An 18,497-nucleotide genomic window follows, 5' to 3' on the forward strand; every position below is an offset into this window, starting at 1 on the left:
ATCAAGATTAAAAAAGCAAACATTACAGATACAACCCTGTACAGCCAATCCCAATCTCATACACCCTCCTCCTCCTTTTACAGGTAATCACTACCCTAATTTTGCTGTTTATCATTGTCAGACATATTTGAATGTGTGTATGTGTGTGTGTATGTGTATTATCTATATATGTATGTGTGTATACAGCATGTATATGCATACGAATATATGAGTATAAACCATATATACTCTTTATGGAATGTTTAAAATATTTTCTATAAATGACACAATCCATGTGTCTGTCCTGCAGTAGCTTATTTTATTTTATTCAATATTATATTTTAATGATTAATCCATGTTGATAAACATAACTCAAGTTTCTTCATTTACGTGCATAACTCTAGAGTTATTCATGTATACAGTGATTTATCTATTCTACTGTGGATGAACATTTAGATCATTTCAATTTTTTCCATTAAAATGTTACAATAAAGATGCATATTTCTGCTCACAGAGTTTTCATCACTCTCAATCTTCCCTGAAGCATTCTACAAGACGATCCAAGCTCAACAAAATGAAGCTCCGTATTGTCCAGAAGTATACACCACTTATAATGCAGGGGGAAAGCTTACTGAAAGATTACACTTACTGGCAATATTTCATGGACGCTTAACAGTTCTTAATGACAAAGTAACCAAATGTTGACTAAAGAGGTTTTACTGGTTGGGGAAATACTGTAGCTTCTGAGGATTACAGTTTAGTAGACAGGATACCTAACTGTTACAGAATGGATTCTCAAGTACAGAGTATCATCTAATACAACAGAGTGTCATCAAATTGAACATTTCCCAGAAAAATAAACTGCACCACTCTGCATTATTATTTTCAAACAAATTATTATATTCTTATAGAAAAATACATATTTGGTGATATATTCAAAACAAGAAGCTAACAGTACCTGAAATCACATTTTAAAGAATGTGCTGAACTGAATTTGTGTTAAAAATTTTTTTAATCTAATCTCATGGTTAAGAGCACAGGCTTTCAAATCAACTAGCCCTATTTTGTAGCTGAGCTCCACTTTTTACCATTTATCCAAATTTCGGTTACGTTACCTGACTCTCAGTTACATCACCCATAAAACTGGGATGATAAAACCTACCTTGTAGACTTTAATACAATTTAAACGAAATAATGTATAAAATGTAATTACCCTTGCTGCTGCTTTCTGTTGCTACAATGGTTACTGTTATTTATTGGGATCCAGGCTGCGTTCAAGGTTTAGATGCTGATACATGCAGTGACACAGATGTTAGGGCCTAATTCTCTCCAGCTAGGTAGTGCACCACCAGATTTATCTGGGGCCTGAGGAACCACCTGAGAAATAATTTAAACCTGATCCACAAGAAGAGTTTGATATATACAGGCATGTCTGAAGGTCTGAGAATCTAGGGTTGTATATGTGTGTATAAGCAAGAGAAAGAAGGAAGTGGGGGGAAAGGAGATGAAGAGACTGAGATTCACTGACTGACTGATTGATAAATCGATCTCAGGGCTGAAGCTACAACAGAATAGCAAAATTTCTAAAAGCAAATTTTTAAGTTGGAAGCAGGATCTCTGAGAGAGAATTATCCATAGGGAAGAAATGAAGCAGCAAGTTAAAGTTGGCAATAAGACCCGAGATTCAGAAGAGAGTAATGCTTCTGGTAATAACTCGATAAATGTGAATATAACCCTTACTGATCCATTGAGCTCGGGGACATGTGTGTTCCATAAGAACACAGGTGAAACCAGAACACACAATTCCACAAAATCTGTAACTCTTTAAGGCCTAAATAAACATGCTGTAGGTCCTCAAAACGAGAGCGATTAACAACAGCAGGAAGGCAGCTATTCCTCTTCTCAATTTGCAGCAAAGTGTACACTGTCAGGGTCCAAGCATTAGTGAGAATTGATGGGTACCGGACAAGACCTCACACCCCAGAATCTGGAACAAGCAGACAACCAGTCTGGAGATGCAGAAATAACCTGGTGGCCAGGGAAGATCACCATTATCAACGGTGGCAGCAAAAATACCTAGAGCATAGTGATAAACAGCAATGATGTAAAGCAGCAACACCTCCCAACTGAAGGGGTCTGGCTCAGCTACGAGGAAGAGAGCCCTAAAGATGGTACTGAAGATGGCAGCCTGGAGTCAGGAAAGGCAGCTTTGTAGAAGGCCATAGTGTCGGCCCCCAAAGTAGCCTGGCATGTGTGTGAACAAATATGGAAATTCCAGAGGATCCCCAGAAACACTGTAGGAAAAAAGTAACCTGAAAAGAGAGGGCTCAAAGTCCTGCCACTGAACTCATGGGAATCAATGAGCTAAAGAAATACGAATGTACGAAGGACCAAAAGCCAGTGAGACATAGGCACCACTGGAAAACAATACTATCAGTAGAAAATCATGACACAGTGAGAAATCAGTGCAAATGAGACAATTCCTGGACATTAGAGCCAACAGGCAAAAGAGTTGTACTAAGTATAAACTATGGAAAATTTCAAACTTGCATGCACCTAAATAAAGGCCAAATAGCTCAAAATGGATTAATGACCTAACTGTAAGACCAGACTCTCAGAAACTCGTAGAGGAAAACATAGGCAGAACACTCTGACATAAATCACGAAATCTTTTTTGACCCACCTCCTAGAGTAACGGAAATAAAAACAAAAATAAACAAATGGGACCTAATGAAACTTCAAAGCTTTTGCACAGCAAAGGAAACAAACAAGACAAAAAGACAACCATCAGAATGGGAGAAAATATTTGCAAATATATAAACAGCTCATGCAGCCCAATATTATAAAAACAAACAACCCAATCAAAAAATGGGTAGAAGACCTAAATAGACATTTCTCTAAAGAAGACATACAGACGGCCAAGAAGCACATGAAAAGCTGCTCAACATCACTAATTATTAGAGAAATGCAAATCAAAACTACAATGAGGTATCGCCTCACACCAGTTAGAATGGGCATCATCAGAAAATCTAGAAACAACAAATGCTGGAGAGGGTGTGGAGAAAAGGGAACCCTCTTGCACTGTTGGTGGGAATGTAAATTGATATAGCCACTATGGAGAACAGTATGGAGGTTCCTTAAAACACTAAAAATAGAATTACCATATGACCTAGCAATCCCACTACTGGGCATATACCCAGAGAAAACCATAATTCAAAAAGACACATGCACCCCAATGTTCATTGCAGCACTATTTACAATAGCCAGGTCATGGAAGCAATCTAAATGCCCATCTACAGATAAATGGATAAAGAAGATGTGGTACATATATACAATGGAATATTACTCAGCCATAAAAAGGAACGAAATTGGGTCACTTGTAGAGACATGGATGGACCTAGAGACTGCCATATGGAGTGAAATAAGTCAGAAAAAGAAAAACAAATATCGTATATTAACACATATATGTGGAATCTAGAAAAATGGTACAGATGAACTGGTTTGCAAGACAGAAATAGAAACAAAGATGTAGAGAACAAACGTATGGACATCAAGCGGGGAAAGCAGGGGTGGGGGTGGGGGTGTGATGAATTGGGCGATTGGGATTGACATGTATACACTGATGTATATAAAGTAGATAACTAATAAGAACCTGCTGTATAAAAAAATAAATAAAATAAAATTTAAAACTGTAATAAAAATAAATAAAGGCCAAGTAGCATACCCGGATAAAAATTAACTTGAAACTTAAAAGGTTTTTTGAAGACAAAAAGGAAGAAATCCTTTCCTCCAATTGTTTTTACTGTACGATGAAATATTTCATATGTGTGCACTTTACATAATTACATTTTAATAATATATTAATGATACTTACAATGTTACTTACAATATAAATCCATTGCTTATAATAATACATCAATTATAATACATAACTGTTAATAATGATACTTTTAAATAAAATTTTTAAAGATCACCCACTTACATATCACCCAAGCTTTCTGGGCTCCTCCCTGGACCCAACTCCTTCACTCCTACTGGAACATTCAACAGCCTCAGTTTTGTTTTAATTTTTTCCTTGATTTTCTTTATATAGTTAGAGCACATATATAATGATTCCACAAAAATATATTACTCAGTTTTGCCTCTGATCAAAGTTTGTACAACTGGAATCATGTTGTATGTATTCTTTGTGACTTGTTTTTTCATTCAACATTACGTTTTGGGGAGTCATCCAGATTCACTGGTTTCCACTATTATGTTAAATCCACTGTAAACAAATATTCCCCAACTTGTCCATTCTACTCTCTGTTGTTTCCAAATTTGTTTATTTGTGCTTTGCTATATTATATTACATACGAGACTACAATAAAAAATAATCTTGTACCTGTTTCCTAAGGCACACAAGCAAGAAATTTCCACAGGAAATACTCCTAGGGGCGGAACTGCTGAGCAAGAGTATACCTATGCTCAATCTCAACCACCAATCCAACGGTACCGCTTTACATTCCCATTCCCAGGGAATGAGAGTTCCTGTTGCTTCACATCCACACCAGCATTTGGTATATTTCAGACTTTTATATTTTCAACAACATGATGGATATGAAACAGCATATCACTCTAGTTTTAACTTACATTTCTCTAACTATTAATGAGGCTTTCACATGTTCACTGACTATCCGAATTTTCTCTTTTTGAAATTCCTGTTCATTTTTATATTGGCTGATTTTACTTTATTAATTTATAGAATCTTCTACACACTAAACCAGTTTTCAACCTTTCTTACTCTTTGATGAACATACTTTTTAAATTTTAAGCCTGTTGAATTTATTAATCTTTTTATGGTTTGCTGTTTAGGTTTAAAGAAATTCTTATCTTTCTCTAAAATAATAAATATATCCTTTTCTAAATACTTTAAAATGGTATTGTTTTTCATAGTTAATTCTTTCTTCCATACAGAATTTGTTTCTGTTTATGAAATGAAGTGAGTAGGGATCAATTATAGTTTTCCATATGAATAGCTAATCACTGATTACAGTGGCAACTTAGACTCACGGCTCACTGGGATTCAAAAGAAGAGAGGATAGATGGGCTGGTGATTTCTGCATAGATGGATGCACTAAAGTTGAAGCCCCCGTATACCATTATAGAGGATGAAAGTGAGAACAAATAGAGTTTTGAGAAAAGAAAACCAATTTGATAAATTCACTCCATTCAAATTCTTATGACTTTTTATATAGTTTATATAACTCTTCCTAGTCATACTGTCATCATTTTACCCCATACAGTGTAAGACAACATTCAGTAGTTTATTTAAACAGGGCTGTATTCCTTATAAACTCTTTATTGATGTACCAACACAGCTTATGAAAATCTTGAGGAAAATATTACTACTGCAGTATATACTGATTAAGAATTTTATGTGATAATTCAGTGGTTCTCAAACTAGACTCCCACATAATTCCACAAACTCAATACAGCTGTTCTGCCACTATAATAACATTAAATTCCTTTCTCCATTTCAGAAACAACTAAATTAAATTTACAAAACTTTCTCAGTATTAACACTCTCATAATTTTTTTAAATGACATAAACCTGCTACTCATTATTTCTACTAGAGTCTGGTGTGGGTTAACATATACTTACATACTTATTTCTTTGTATATTACAATTAAGCTAATCAAGTTCAATAACTATTCTGGTAAGGTCAAAACACTTTGCTTTTTTCAGTCTAGGATCTTCACCCCACCCTCACTTCATGTTAATTTTTCCATCCATAAGATGCATATAATTTGCTTCAAAGCATTTGGGGGAGCAAAAGGTCAAAAGCAACACTGGGTATGAAAATGCTTTTAAAATGTAAAACACTTTGCAAACAGAAGTTACAATTTATAACCTTAAATTATATCTTACAAATATGGGGTTAGAACAGTCATGGAAAAAATCAACAGGTAATTCCTAAAGGTCAGTTTTATCTACAGTTTTAATTTCTTTGATATCAAGTCTTTAAATTAAAAAAAAACAGGTTTCTTAACTAGACGAAAAATAAAATTTATTTGTTTGAATGTTATTTCCTGCCCCCACATAATTTCTAATAAAGTTCCTGAAAAGTAGAGCAAGGCAAAGGTAGAAAGTTAATCTATACAAGCAACAGAACTCATCTCCAAATAATCTGAAAATATCTATTTTTATAATGGTGTGATCTAAGAATCCATGGCATCGCAGTGTGATTTAAAACTAATGAGAAAGTCTATTAGAGTCCAACTGAAATCAAGAGTGTACAGTTTACAGATGAAGGTTTAATCTGCCTCAAAAACATCTTGCAGCATAGCATTGATTTATTTGGAAGAATATACCTTCCTAAGTATTTGCTTTGTTATCTCTTTGCATAAAGAAACCTTGGTAGAGCTACAAAAGTGAGAAAACCTTTGGAGGAAACAAGAATAATACACTAAGAATAAGATTTGCTTTTCCTGTTGGTAAATATCAAGAGAGCCTTGTCTTCCTTGTAGCAAATGGACTTGCTGCCCTCTGGTTTGGAACTCTGTTACACTGGGAAGCCATCTGCCCGGCTGTGCTACTTCTCAAACTTTAGACATGTACAGGAGTAGGAAAGTGAAATTACCTATTTTAAAAGAAAGTCATATATTATACTGTAAAGCTTTTAGAGTCAGAAACAACTCGGTTCCAATCCTACGCCTCCTACTTTCCAAGCTGTGTGATCACAGGCATGATTATTTAACCCTGAATTTCTATTTCCTCATCTTAAATATAGGGACAATAATAACCACCTCCCAGAATTACAGTAAGGGTTAAATGAAAGTGTCATAAATACAACTATTCATAACAAAATGTTGACCAAGTTATCATTAATTATAAAACCAGAGAGTAAATGACTTTAGGGAAATTGTGAAATACACTAATCGCACTTTAACTTTTTTTTTTTTTTTTTGCGGTACACGGGCCTCTCACTGCTATGGCCTCTCCCGTTGCGGAGCACAGGCTCCGGACGGGCAGGCTCAGCAGCCATGGCTCACGGGACCAGCCGCTCCGCGGCATGTGGGATCTTCCCGGACCGGGGCACGAACCCGCGTCCCCTGCATTGGCAGGCAGACTCTCAACCACTGCGCCACCAGGGAAGCCTGCACTTTAACATTTTATGATACAAGTTTCTCTTACTTCCAGGCATTAATATTTCTGTTAAAACTGGAAAGGTTTTCTTCAAATTGCACAAAAAGATGTTTTCTGAAATAACTGGGAATAGATGAAAGATAGAAGGTAAGAAAAATGCTGAAGCTAAAATCAATAACAATTTAATATGATGGATAACTGGGAGCAGGGAAAGGAAGATAGTAACAAGTGGGGAAGCGGGATGGGAGGGAAGAGACAGTGGGAAAGAGAGAGGGGAGCGATAGCCTGCATGGCTCTGGGCTAGATGGGTGATCCTGTACTGGCCACCAGGTCATCCCAGGTCAACCTGTTTGTTGAACTGCTCAACATGTAGAAATGAGCCTTCCTACAGTACGTATGGGGTAGAAGTGCAGAGGACAACAGCTATCTGTGTGTTCCACATGCCTTACAGTATCTGCAAACCAGTGTTTGATCTGAAGTATGCTTATGTCTCTAAAAGCATCAATTAACGCCACTGACAATATATAGTTAATAAACAGAAACACACGTATATCACAGAAAATACTGTATTAAAATTTAACCAAAATTTTAAAAATTGATTCTCAACCTCTGGGCAAATCATATGCAGTTTAAATTATTAAGAAATTGAAATCATGTTAGCATAAATATCACATTTCTTTTCTATAAGAGGGAACATGCAGTATAAGAACAGGTTCAAATTGTTCATTGCAGCACTATTTACAAGAGCCAAGACATGGAAGCAATCAAAATGTCCATCAACAGATGAATGGATAAAGAAGATGTGGTACATATATACAATGGAATATTACTCAGCCATAAAAAAGAATGAAATAATGCCATTTGCAGCAACATGGATGGACCTAGAAATCATCATACTAAGTGAAGTAAGGCAGACAGAGAAAGATAAATATCATGATACTAATTATATGTGGAATCTTAAAAAAAAAGATACAAACGAACTTATATACAAAACAGACTTACAGATACGGAAAACAAACTATGGTTACCAAAGGGGAAAGTTTGTGGGGACGCATGGGGAGATAAACGAGGAGTTTGGGATGAACAGATAGAAACTACTATATATAAAATAGGTAAACAACAAGGGCCTACTGTAGAGCACAGGGAACTATATTCAATATCTTGTAACAAACTATAATGGAAAAGAATCTGAAAAAATATAGAGATATATATTACTGAATCACTTTGCTGTACACCAGAAACTAATACAACATTGTAAATTCACTATACTTCAATTAAAAACAAACAGCTTCAAATTGACCAAAAAAGCCGGCTCCCCTAGTTAAGAACACATGGTTTCACAGTCATATTTTAAGCTCATACTTGTGCTTTGAGAGCTGTACCAATCTGCTTTAAACTGCAACAGTACAAGAAAAAAAAATCATTCTAAATAATCATCTATTTCTACCAATAATAATTTTAAAACATTACATATGGAGTATTAATGAGTAACTCAAAAGACTATACACATTGTATGCTGGCTAATTTAAGACAAATAAACAAAAATCTTTACACAAAGAAGCGTGAATTACTTCAGTAGAACAGTGTGTCCTAGGTCACCATGCTTTCCTTCTGTATTATTGTCAAGTCTGATTTGCCAACAAGCCTCTGATAACAAACACAGAAATAAATTTCAAGGTTATAAGCTAAGCTACTACTGTGAATAATGATATATTAATCTGCTGCTGAAGTTAAAAGTGGTATAGAGAGAAATGAGAAAGTGAGAGACTCTCAATCAAGTGAATTTTACATACAGAAAAAGCCAATATTTAAGTGCAGAATTAATGTGTGAAAGCATTTATGGAATTATGTTCTGACTATACACTGTGCAGTTCTTATCATCTTTAAGTAAAACAGGAGACTAAAAAAGATGAATGAGGGACTTCCCTGGTGGCGCAGTGGTTAAGACTCCACGCTCCCAATGCTGGGGGCCAGGGTTCGATCCCTAATCAGGGAACTAGATCCCACATGCATGCTGCATGTCACAACTAAGGAGCCCACAAGCCACAACTAAGGAACCTGCCTGCCGCAACAAAGGAGCCCACGTGCTGCAATTAAGGAGCCACCTGCCACAACTAAGGAGCCCACGTACCACAACTAAGGAGCCTGCCTGCTGCAACTGACCCAGCGCAACCAAATAAGTAAATAAATAAAAATTTAAAAAAATAAAAAAGATGAATGAAAAAAGGAGGAATAATATGAATAACTACTTAGAATTTTTAAGACTGTTAATTATTACAGATATTGACTAATGCATACTTTTCCAAGTAATAATATAAGAAAAACCTGCTTATTAACTAAAAGGTATAATTTATTTTCAAGTGTTCAAGGCAGGGCTATAAACAAAACTCCAATAAACGGTACTGTAAATCTTGGCACAGATACACCAATGTATCAACAAAGGGCAGAGTGACCCAAGGAGAAAAAAAATCCTACATTATCTTTAAGCAAAATTGTTTGCCTTGAGTTAAAGAGGAAAACAAATTCCTTCACGATGGCTTAATGTATAACAAACAACTAAGATGGAAAATGTCTCTGTATAAACTTTTATATAGGAATTCCCGCCTCTGACATAAACAAACGCAAACTATATTTATGAGTTAAGTCCATTCATAGCAGATAAAGCTATCCTTTTGCACCATTCCAGGTAACCAATTAGCGCATAAGTACTGAGTCTAATGATAGTAAAACATCTAGAATTTCCTTTCCTGCTGTAAATACCACAACAACCGTGAGTCCCTTAACTGAGCAGCTTAAAACAGAGATGACAGCAAAGGCTGCCAGTTAGGGAGACTCATGTCTTCCCTGAATGAAACCTGTAGTTACAAAAACAGAGACCCAGATGGAACAGTCACTGCCTGCTGGCCTGGCAGCTCCGTGCCAGTTTCCTTGCTAAGGTCATAAGCAGGTATGTGAAGGAGGGAATGGTGCTGTGTGTTAAGCCTATGAGGGAGAACTGAATAAGTTGGCTTGGAGTGAAAGACAATTATAAAATCAATAGCGGTATGAAAATCTGAAGGAGTTAAAAAAAAAATTAGCAGATTTTAAACTGATTTAAAGTATAGGGTTATTTCTGTCCATCTGGAGATTCTTTTATCTTCAGCACTAATCCAAAAAAATAGACGGTTCCTCACATCGCTGATTTCACTGACTTGCCTCTATAGTTTGAAAGCCATTGTTCCTGAGTTGATTTCTTCATAGATGGACCCAAGTTGGGAAGGTTCCTGCCATCTGACCCCTAGAGACCTGCATCTCTTAACAGTCATGGCAAAAGCATAAATTCTCTATTTGGCAATCATTCCTTAAAAGATGGACTTTGGTCAGATCTGAGTTTAAATCATGACCCTATCATTTATTAGCTATGTGAGGCTGATCAAACTACTTTACATCTTGGGGTCTCAGTTTATCCTGAAAAAGAAATCAGAATAGGTCACTCAACGGTCTGTTACAAGGATTTAATGAAATCATATAGTTACAGTCCATGGTAGAAGGCCAGATATATTCTCAAGAAACCCTTGATAAATGGTGACAATTATTAATGCCTAAATTCTCACTCACACAGATTCATATTCTTATTATGTCTGCTTTAACGTAAGTAATAAATGCAGCCTCCTGCCTACAGTAATTTCAAGGAACATGACAAGTCCCACAACACCCTAACACGTTCCAGGGCTTAAATCTTATTTAATAAGAAACATGAACTTTTATTCCTTAGAGATAAAGTTTAAATGGAATACAAATTGAGAGGTAACACAAAGATTTAAATTTGTACCACTGAAGTACAAGTTAAAGTTGACTTCAGAAAAAAGGGGACTAATGATTCAACAAAAGTACTGAAGTAATTAGTTAATAAATTCCTTGTGAATCATAGAATTAACAGTTAAATAAACCATCGAAATGTAGAAAATTTTTTTCATATTTCTGAATTGTAAAGAGCATTCTAAGTTTCGAAGGAGATGAAGAAAATATTGTTTAGCTTTACTAAGATATTTCAAACACACTTGTATTTCAAACCACATAAAACAAAATTTTCAAGTAATCAAAAGCTTATGAAAACAGTTACAACTAACAGGACTTTAAAGAATCAAGACTCTTTGATTAAAGAAAAATACTCTTTAAACCAATGAGACATAGAGCCTCTGAAAAAAGAATAAGTGTATAAACAGATAAATCATAAAAATTAAAATAATAACCAATAATCTCCTCAGATTCATGTTAACTAGTAATTACGAACATAAATAAAATATCACTTTCCACTATCATGTTAGCAAAGATTTTACAATTATAAATCTCTTAGCAGCAAGAGTTTGAGAAGACAGATAATACATATCTGAAATGAAAAGTATCAATCCAACGGAAAATATTTACTAAGGAACATTCAGACATGTTTCATTGACTGGAGAGGTGGGTAGAGGCAATCACTTTGGTTTTGTTTTGAGTGAGGCGAGGAGGAGAGAAGAAGGTATAGAAATCGTAGGCTGAGGCTGAGAACAAAGATTTCAGCTATCTGCTCAAAAACTCTTTCATCTTTAAATATACAAGCAATTATTTCCAGGGACCTTAATATTAATGAGAATGGAAGGAACCAAAGAGCTCCAGTTTCTTTGGGAGTGGTGGGGACAGCACTTAGAGAAGCAAAGTCTTACAAGAAGATGACATGTACAAAACAAGTTTGTTTTGCTCCTCTCTGCCCCTTTAATTATTGACATTTTAAAAGACTCTTAGATGAAAGGAAAAATAATCTAGAAAAGCACATTTGGTTCTCTGAGTTTCGTTGTAATCAAAAATTTTCCAGCTGCGGAAACCAGAGACATCTTAAAACAAAGCTGTAGAACAATATATAACTATATATTCCCTATGAGAAGCTCTTAGAATCAAAGTATTAAATTTGTTTCTGTCTTTTGCTTTAGGACTATCTGCCATGTTCTATTGAAAAGGAGAATGTTTATGAGAGCATAAATTTAACTGTACTACCAAAGAGAGTGGGAGAAATCAGGAAAGCCAGAAAGGGTATCTGTAATTAAAAAAATATATATATATTTAACTATGATTATGAGTAGAAAAGTCCTCCATCTCAGTTGGAAGCAATAATTACTGGCTGTAGTAATTATTATTATTTATTATTATTATTATTCAGTAATTATTCAGGGGTTATGAAACAATGCAAAGGAGTCTAATACAATACAAAACACAGAGATACAACTATTAAGCTTTACATGCAATACACAGAATAAAAAGAGCAATTACAAACAGACGGGAAAAGCCACAATGATAAAATACTGGCCTACAAATATGTATTTTTTTTTAATCAAAATCCTAAGTAGCTACTTTAAAAGCTGATGTTTGGCAAGTTACGTTAACACTTTGTACTACATTTGCCCATATCTATAAAATAAAACAGGTGAAGTAGAAGAGTCTGAAGGTTCCACTTCCATGATTAATTCATTCTTATCCTTTCATGTTCTATGAATTCTATGCCATCCATAGCTACAGAAAAACACTGATTGGCCAGCTAAGTGGCGAATAATAAAATACTTGATTGTTCTGGCAAAATTATTTATGCCTCACTCCAACCAAAGTTCTCTAACCTCTTCTGGTTAGTGGTGGTAGTGGTGCTATTTTTCGCCTTTGTTTGGTTTTGCTATAATCTTTTTTTAAAAATTTTATTAGAGTATAATTGATTTACAATGTTGTGTTAGTTTCAGGTGTACAGCAAAGTGAATCAGTTATACATATATCCACTCTCTTTTAGATTCTTTTCCCATATAGGCCATTACAGAGTATTGAGTAGAGTTCCCTGTGCTATACAGTAAGTCCTTATTAGTTACCTATTTTATATATAGTAGTCTGTATATGTCAATCCCAAACTCCCAATTTATTCCTCCCCCTTACCCCCTGGTAATCATAAGTTTGTTTTCTACATTTGTAATCTTTTAATATTGAGGCAAACTCAGGTTTCTCTCATCACCGGCTTTTGGGAACAAGGTACATTTCTAAGTCCATGACCATAGAAACCCCTGCCCTTCCAGTTTTATAACGCTTATATTACTTGATAAGCCAGCAAGATACATAAAATTTATACCTATAACTCTTTGGTAAGGCACCTTATCCATACCTATTTAACTAGAAATACTTATGTGGGCAAAATAAATCTGAAGAAAAATTACAGATTGAATTATGGTCCATTCCAAGCAAATTAAAAAGCTACAAAATTTCCCTATGAAAATACCAATCTTGTTTTCATTCCTAAGACAGATACAATTCAAGGTTAAACAAACAGAAGAGTCATATTCAATAGCTGGGAGAGGTTTATAAGGCTTCAACAGCAGTGGAAACCACTAGCAGAGCACACCGAGAAGTAAAAATAATCAAAATAAGAAAAGTTGTGAATTATTCTAAATCGTGCATAAAGCTTTACCTTTGATTCTTGTATACTTACTTTGTATATGAAATAATTTGTATTTTTATGTATGGTGGGGAAATAAAACACCATTAAAGACAAAACAAAATTTTATTGAGTATCAGAACTAAAAGAAGCAGCTGCTATTTCTCAAGTACTTTTTAAAACACTGACATATTCTTTTCTTTCAATATTTCTATTTTGAGGAGAAAATTCTTCTTCTGACTGAACTGAAGTATCACCTTTCAGGTCTGAGAATTTTTTAAGCCATGATTTTCTATTACTTCCTTAAATGCCTAACTTTCTCTACAATAGGAAATAAAATTAGGAGGTGTAACTTTATTCATAACGTTGAGAGTCATTCCACTCTGTATCTTTAGGATACATGAGGATGGACCTATTCTCTCCCGAAATTCACTCTGGGCCTTTTGGAAGGTGTAACACTGTCTTCAATTTGCTAGAGCATCATTTAATTTATCACAGCAGTCCATGTGGGTGCAGCGACTAGGTGATTTTGCTGACAGATTTCATGAAATTAACTAAACAACATCTGCAGGCTATATATCCCGAATTTGTATGTGCTAACCAATATAATTTTGAACTTGCCATTCAAATGGTTTATGAGTTCAATAAATATCTACTTGCATGGATGAACACACAAAACTATAATTGTTGATAGAAAGAGAAATGAATTTTTTAAGTATTGGTATTGTTTCAAAAGACTTTACCAACCACTTAAGGGACTTCTTCAATCCAATTAATCAGTTTTAAATTATATTAAAATAAAAAGTCTATAAAGAAAAGTAGGTTTAAAATAAATATGATAAGTTTTTTCTTTAAAGTTCTTGAATGTCTGCTTTAGGCTAGGTCTTGGAGGAACATAGAAGAATTAATTTTAAAACATGGCTACAATTAACTCACAAACTCATAAGGGAAAACAAAAAACATCGACTTTGCAGAAGTGCTGTGACAATGGTCTGTACAGGAGACCAAACCACAGAGGCTGACAGTGGACAGGCAGGGCATCTGGGAAGGGATATCTTCATTGAGGCTGAAAGCCAAAGGCCAGGAAGAGGGTGTTTCAAGATAGAGGAAGCAACATAAACAATTCCAGAAAGGAGTAAAACAGTATGGATTGTTCTGAGAAATACAAGATATTCAATAATGTTGGAGCATAAAACAGAGGGGAGGGGAATACTCTCATGGGTGGAGAAAAGCGAGATGTGAAAAACAGCCCAGAAGGAACAGCGGAAGATGAATATAGAGCAAAAGTAGCAGCTAGATGAAGAAGCAGCTCATCAGACTCGCCATGCCAAGAAAGCTGACCTTTATCTACAAGCAATAGAGAGCCAGGGACGGGAGGGCTTTAGCAGGAAGTGAAGAGTTCATCAGGGTGGGAAACTGATCCCTCTAAGGGTAGTACAGCATATGGACTGGGCGTACAGCGAATGAGACCGGGGCAGTGAGATCCATTAGGAGGTTAATATTAACATTTCGAGCTAAATTCACTAATCTTACTTCAACAGATAGTTAAAACATGATACAAAAGATCCCCTAACCATTTTTATATGTCTACATATGAAATGTTATTTACAAATGTGATGAATAACCAATATCAGGATTGACATTAAATTCAAAAATAATATTGAGATGGTGTTTCAAGTTTTAAAATGCTCAACCAGCCTTCAACCAAACTACATCCCATTTTAGACACTGTCAACCAATACCACAATTCTCTGTTTCCTCTCTTGATTAAAGGGAAGACTTTCTTTAGTTTATTTTTATTGTAGTAATTTTATTAGATTGTTCTCTGACAAAAGTTTCCACAGGGTACTTCAGAAACAAAACACCAGAATAAATAAAAATAAAACAAATTTTAAAAGGCATAAGAAATCAATTATCATTGATTGAATATCATGTTATGTATGCAACATATAAAGTGAATGAGTAAAAGGTATTAAATAAAGAACTGAAATTACAATATTGATCATGATATATTAACCAAAGGCAGTAGCAAAGAAAAATTTGAGTAATGCCCATTCTAGATCAACCATGGTTGCATTTTCAAAATAAACATATTATTGACAAAAATCTAAATCAAACCCATTAATAAAAGGGTAGGCAATACCCGAAAAAGTAAAAAGAAAATGCTTGATGCAGAGGCTAAAACAAGCATTAAATGAATGTTAAAATACAGTTTAAATTTAGAGATCAGATTAGCTTTAAAGCACACCTGAATTAATAAAACTGATTTTGAAGCATTCTGGATTATTTTTAAAATTTTATGTGATTTAACAACAATGATACTCTACAACTATGGGCCTCATTTTAAGATATCTACTTTACATTTAGACCTATTCCACCTGCTGTTTTGGACATGGTTTATCCCATTTTAGAATAAGCTGGTTCCTGAATATTAACCCTAATACAAAACCTATGCCAGAGTATTATCTTTCCCTTATATCTCTATTGTTCTACAGTTTAAGCTCTACAACAGCTTTCATGTTATATTTGTTTTTAACTTAAATATGTAATACAAAAAACCCTTTGGAACTATAATTGCCATCTATAACCTAAGCTAAACATTTTCAATACCATGCTAATGCTTCTCTTCCACAATTAAAAAACCAACAACAGGGAAACTTTCACTCTGTCAGTACATAAGTTTTATCTAGTTACACCTATAGTAAAGCAACATATTACTTTCCGAGTTATGTGTAGTAGACATGAAACACATAAGTATATAAATTTCATGGGTGTTCTAAATCAGAAAACACATAGAACACAATTCCTTTCTGTCCCCTTCAGCACCACTGCTTTTAACATCAATCTGGGATATGCAAAACAATGATGATAAATGAATATGCAATCGCACTACGGTCACACAGAGAAGCATGTGTCAAAGTTCTACCTGTGATGACAGGAAAAAAACTACTGATGTGGGGCAAAAGATGTTAATTTAATATCTTTACTAGAGAACCACTTTTGCAAGGAACCAACCTAGCAAGTCACTTGGACAAGCAGAGAAATTCTAAATGCTGAGTCCTTTGCACCTTGGATGAAGAAGTCTGTTCTTACTTTTCATCACTCCTGCTTCTCTCCATTCCCAGAAGGAGTCATTATTTCACTTTAATGCGCTGTCAAATGGACAGTGGCTTTCCTTTCAAAAGACCCCATGTTACTCACATTCACAGCCTGCACATTTTGACAGTGTGTACAACATCTTCACACATTCATCTGAATTCTTCCCCTATTCCACTTCTAGAACACCCTCCACTATAAACTCACTAATATTCATGTTTTAATAGCAATATGAAAAGTAAACACGAATTTACCAATCAGAAGACGTCAAGTCTGACAGAATGAAGAAAGAGAAATTTACTGACAGGACATAACATGAAATCAGTGTTCAAGAGCCATTCCCACCACCCACACCATTTAAGTGTATTATGACCGTGCACAGCATTCTTAAGAGCAGAATATGAAACTACACTGCCACCAAGAACACTTAACCAGCAGGCAGCCCCTCCACATTAGCTTTAATGTGCCACACAGCCCTTTGCTTACTGATGTAGAGCAGCCAACAGGGAGATGGAGTTTACCAGTAAAAGCGAGACTGAACTGGCTAATTACTTACCTTCTTACGTATAGCAGGCTTGCTCGTTTAACTTTTTGTTTCCACTCTTGTCATAGCTCAGCGGCAAATGGTTGTGATTCAGCAGAAGTTCGAACCTGATAATTAAAAGAATTTTTTAAGAAAAAAATTGGAAATTAAAGTTCCCTCCACTGAAGTCTTTCTTTCCTTGCCCTCTGGCTGTACGTTTCTCGCTCTCGTTTTCTCTCCCTGCAAGGCAGCTACGTAGTGGTCTATAAATATTGACCCTGACACGTGCTCAGTGCTTCACTTGCTCATGGCACAGGTCTGTGTTACTGAACACCGTGGTAATACTCCAGCAAAGTTCTCAGCTGCTCAGACAAAGCTGTGGATTGGCTCACTACCCAGCAACCCTGTGCCTGCCTGGAAATACCATTTTGCTTCCAGTTTTACAGATGCTATGGGCCTTTCCTGAGGCCCAAATCAGGCACAGAAGGGCAATTATGAGGTTTGTCTGAAGAAATAGTTTTCCTCAAGCAGGTGGAGAAAAGGGGGGCTGGGTGGAGTGAAAGACAAGAAAGGAAATACTGCCTTTGTTTTGGCCAAACAACACAATTTCAAATCCTTTATAAAAGTCATACCTAAATGCCATTCAATCAAACTTTATAAAACTGAACTACTACTTACTGTGAATAACCAAAAGACATAGGAAAGCATTTTTGCAATTGTTTTTAATATTGCTTCTCATTGAATAAGGCTGCAGTGACTGAGTAAGCGGCCCCAAAGAAATGTGTCAACATAAATTCATTTCCAGAATGATAGAAGTGCCCAGGAAAGTATAGTATTAATCTGATCAAATTAAATATCTGGTGAAAGAAGCTAAAATATAATCTGGAAATTATATGAATCAACATGTTATATGAAATACTTCTAGATTTTCAATCATCACAATTGAATTATTTTATTTTTTAAAAAATTAAGGGGACGGGCTTCCCTGGTGGTGCAGTGGTTGAGAGTCCGCCTGCCGATGCAGGGCATGCGGGTTCGTGCCCGGGTCAGGGAGGATCCCACATGCCGCGGAGCGGCTGGGCCCGTGAGCCATGGCCACTGAGCCTGTGCATCCGGAGCCTGTGCTCTGCAACGGGAGAGGCCACAATAGTGAGAGGCCCGCGTACCGCAAAAAAAAAAAAAATTAAGGGGACTTCCCTGGTGGTGCAGTGGTTGAGAATCCAGCTGCCAATTCAGGGGACATGGGTTCGATCCCTGGTCTGGGAAGATCCCACATGCCGCAGAGCAACTAAGCCTGTGCACCACAACTACTGAGACTGTGCTCTAGAGCCCACGAGCCATAACTA

At 35.7% G+C, this 18,497-nt stretch overlaps 1 protein-coding gene across 2 annotated transcripts in view; it reads right to left on the reverse strand.

Annotated features, from left to right (window-relative positions):
* The window catches only part of BMPR1B (bone morphogenetic protein receptor type 1B), a 418,596-nt gene that overhangs the window by 146,269 nt on the left and 253,830 nt on the right, over positions 1–18,497 (reverse strand). For both annotated transcript variants that reach the window (XM_030865647.2, XM_060299772.1), the window contains exon 2: positions 17,185–17,279. The gene's annotated coding sequence lies outside the window, so the exon portion shown is untranslated. The remainder of the gene's footprint in view (positions 1–17,184; positions 17,280–18,497) is intronic.

This window comes from Globicephala melas, chromosome 5 (assembly GCF_963455315.2).
Source record: "Globicephala melas chromosome 5, mGloMel1.2, whole genome shotgun sequence".
Classification (NCBI taxonomy): domain Eukaryota; kingdom Metazoa; phylum Chordata; class Mammalia; order Artiodactyla; family Delphinidae; genus Globicephala; species Globicephala melas.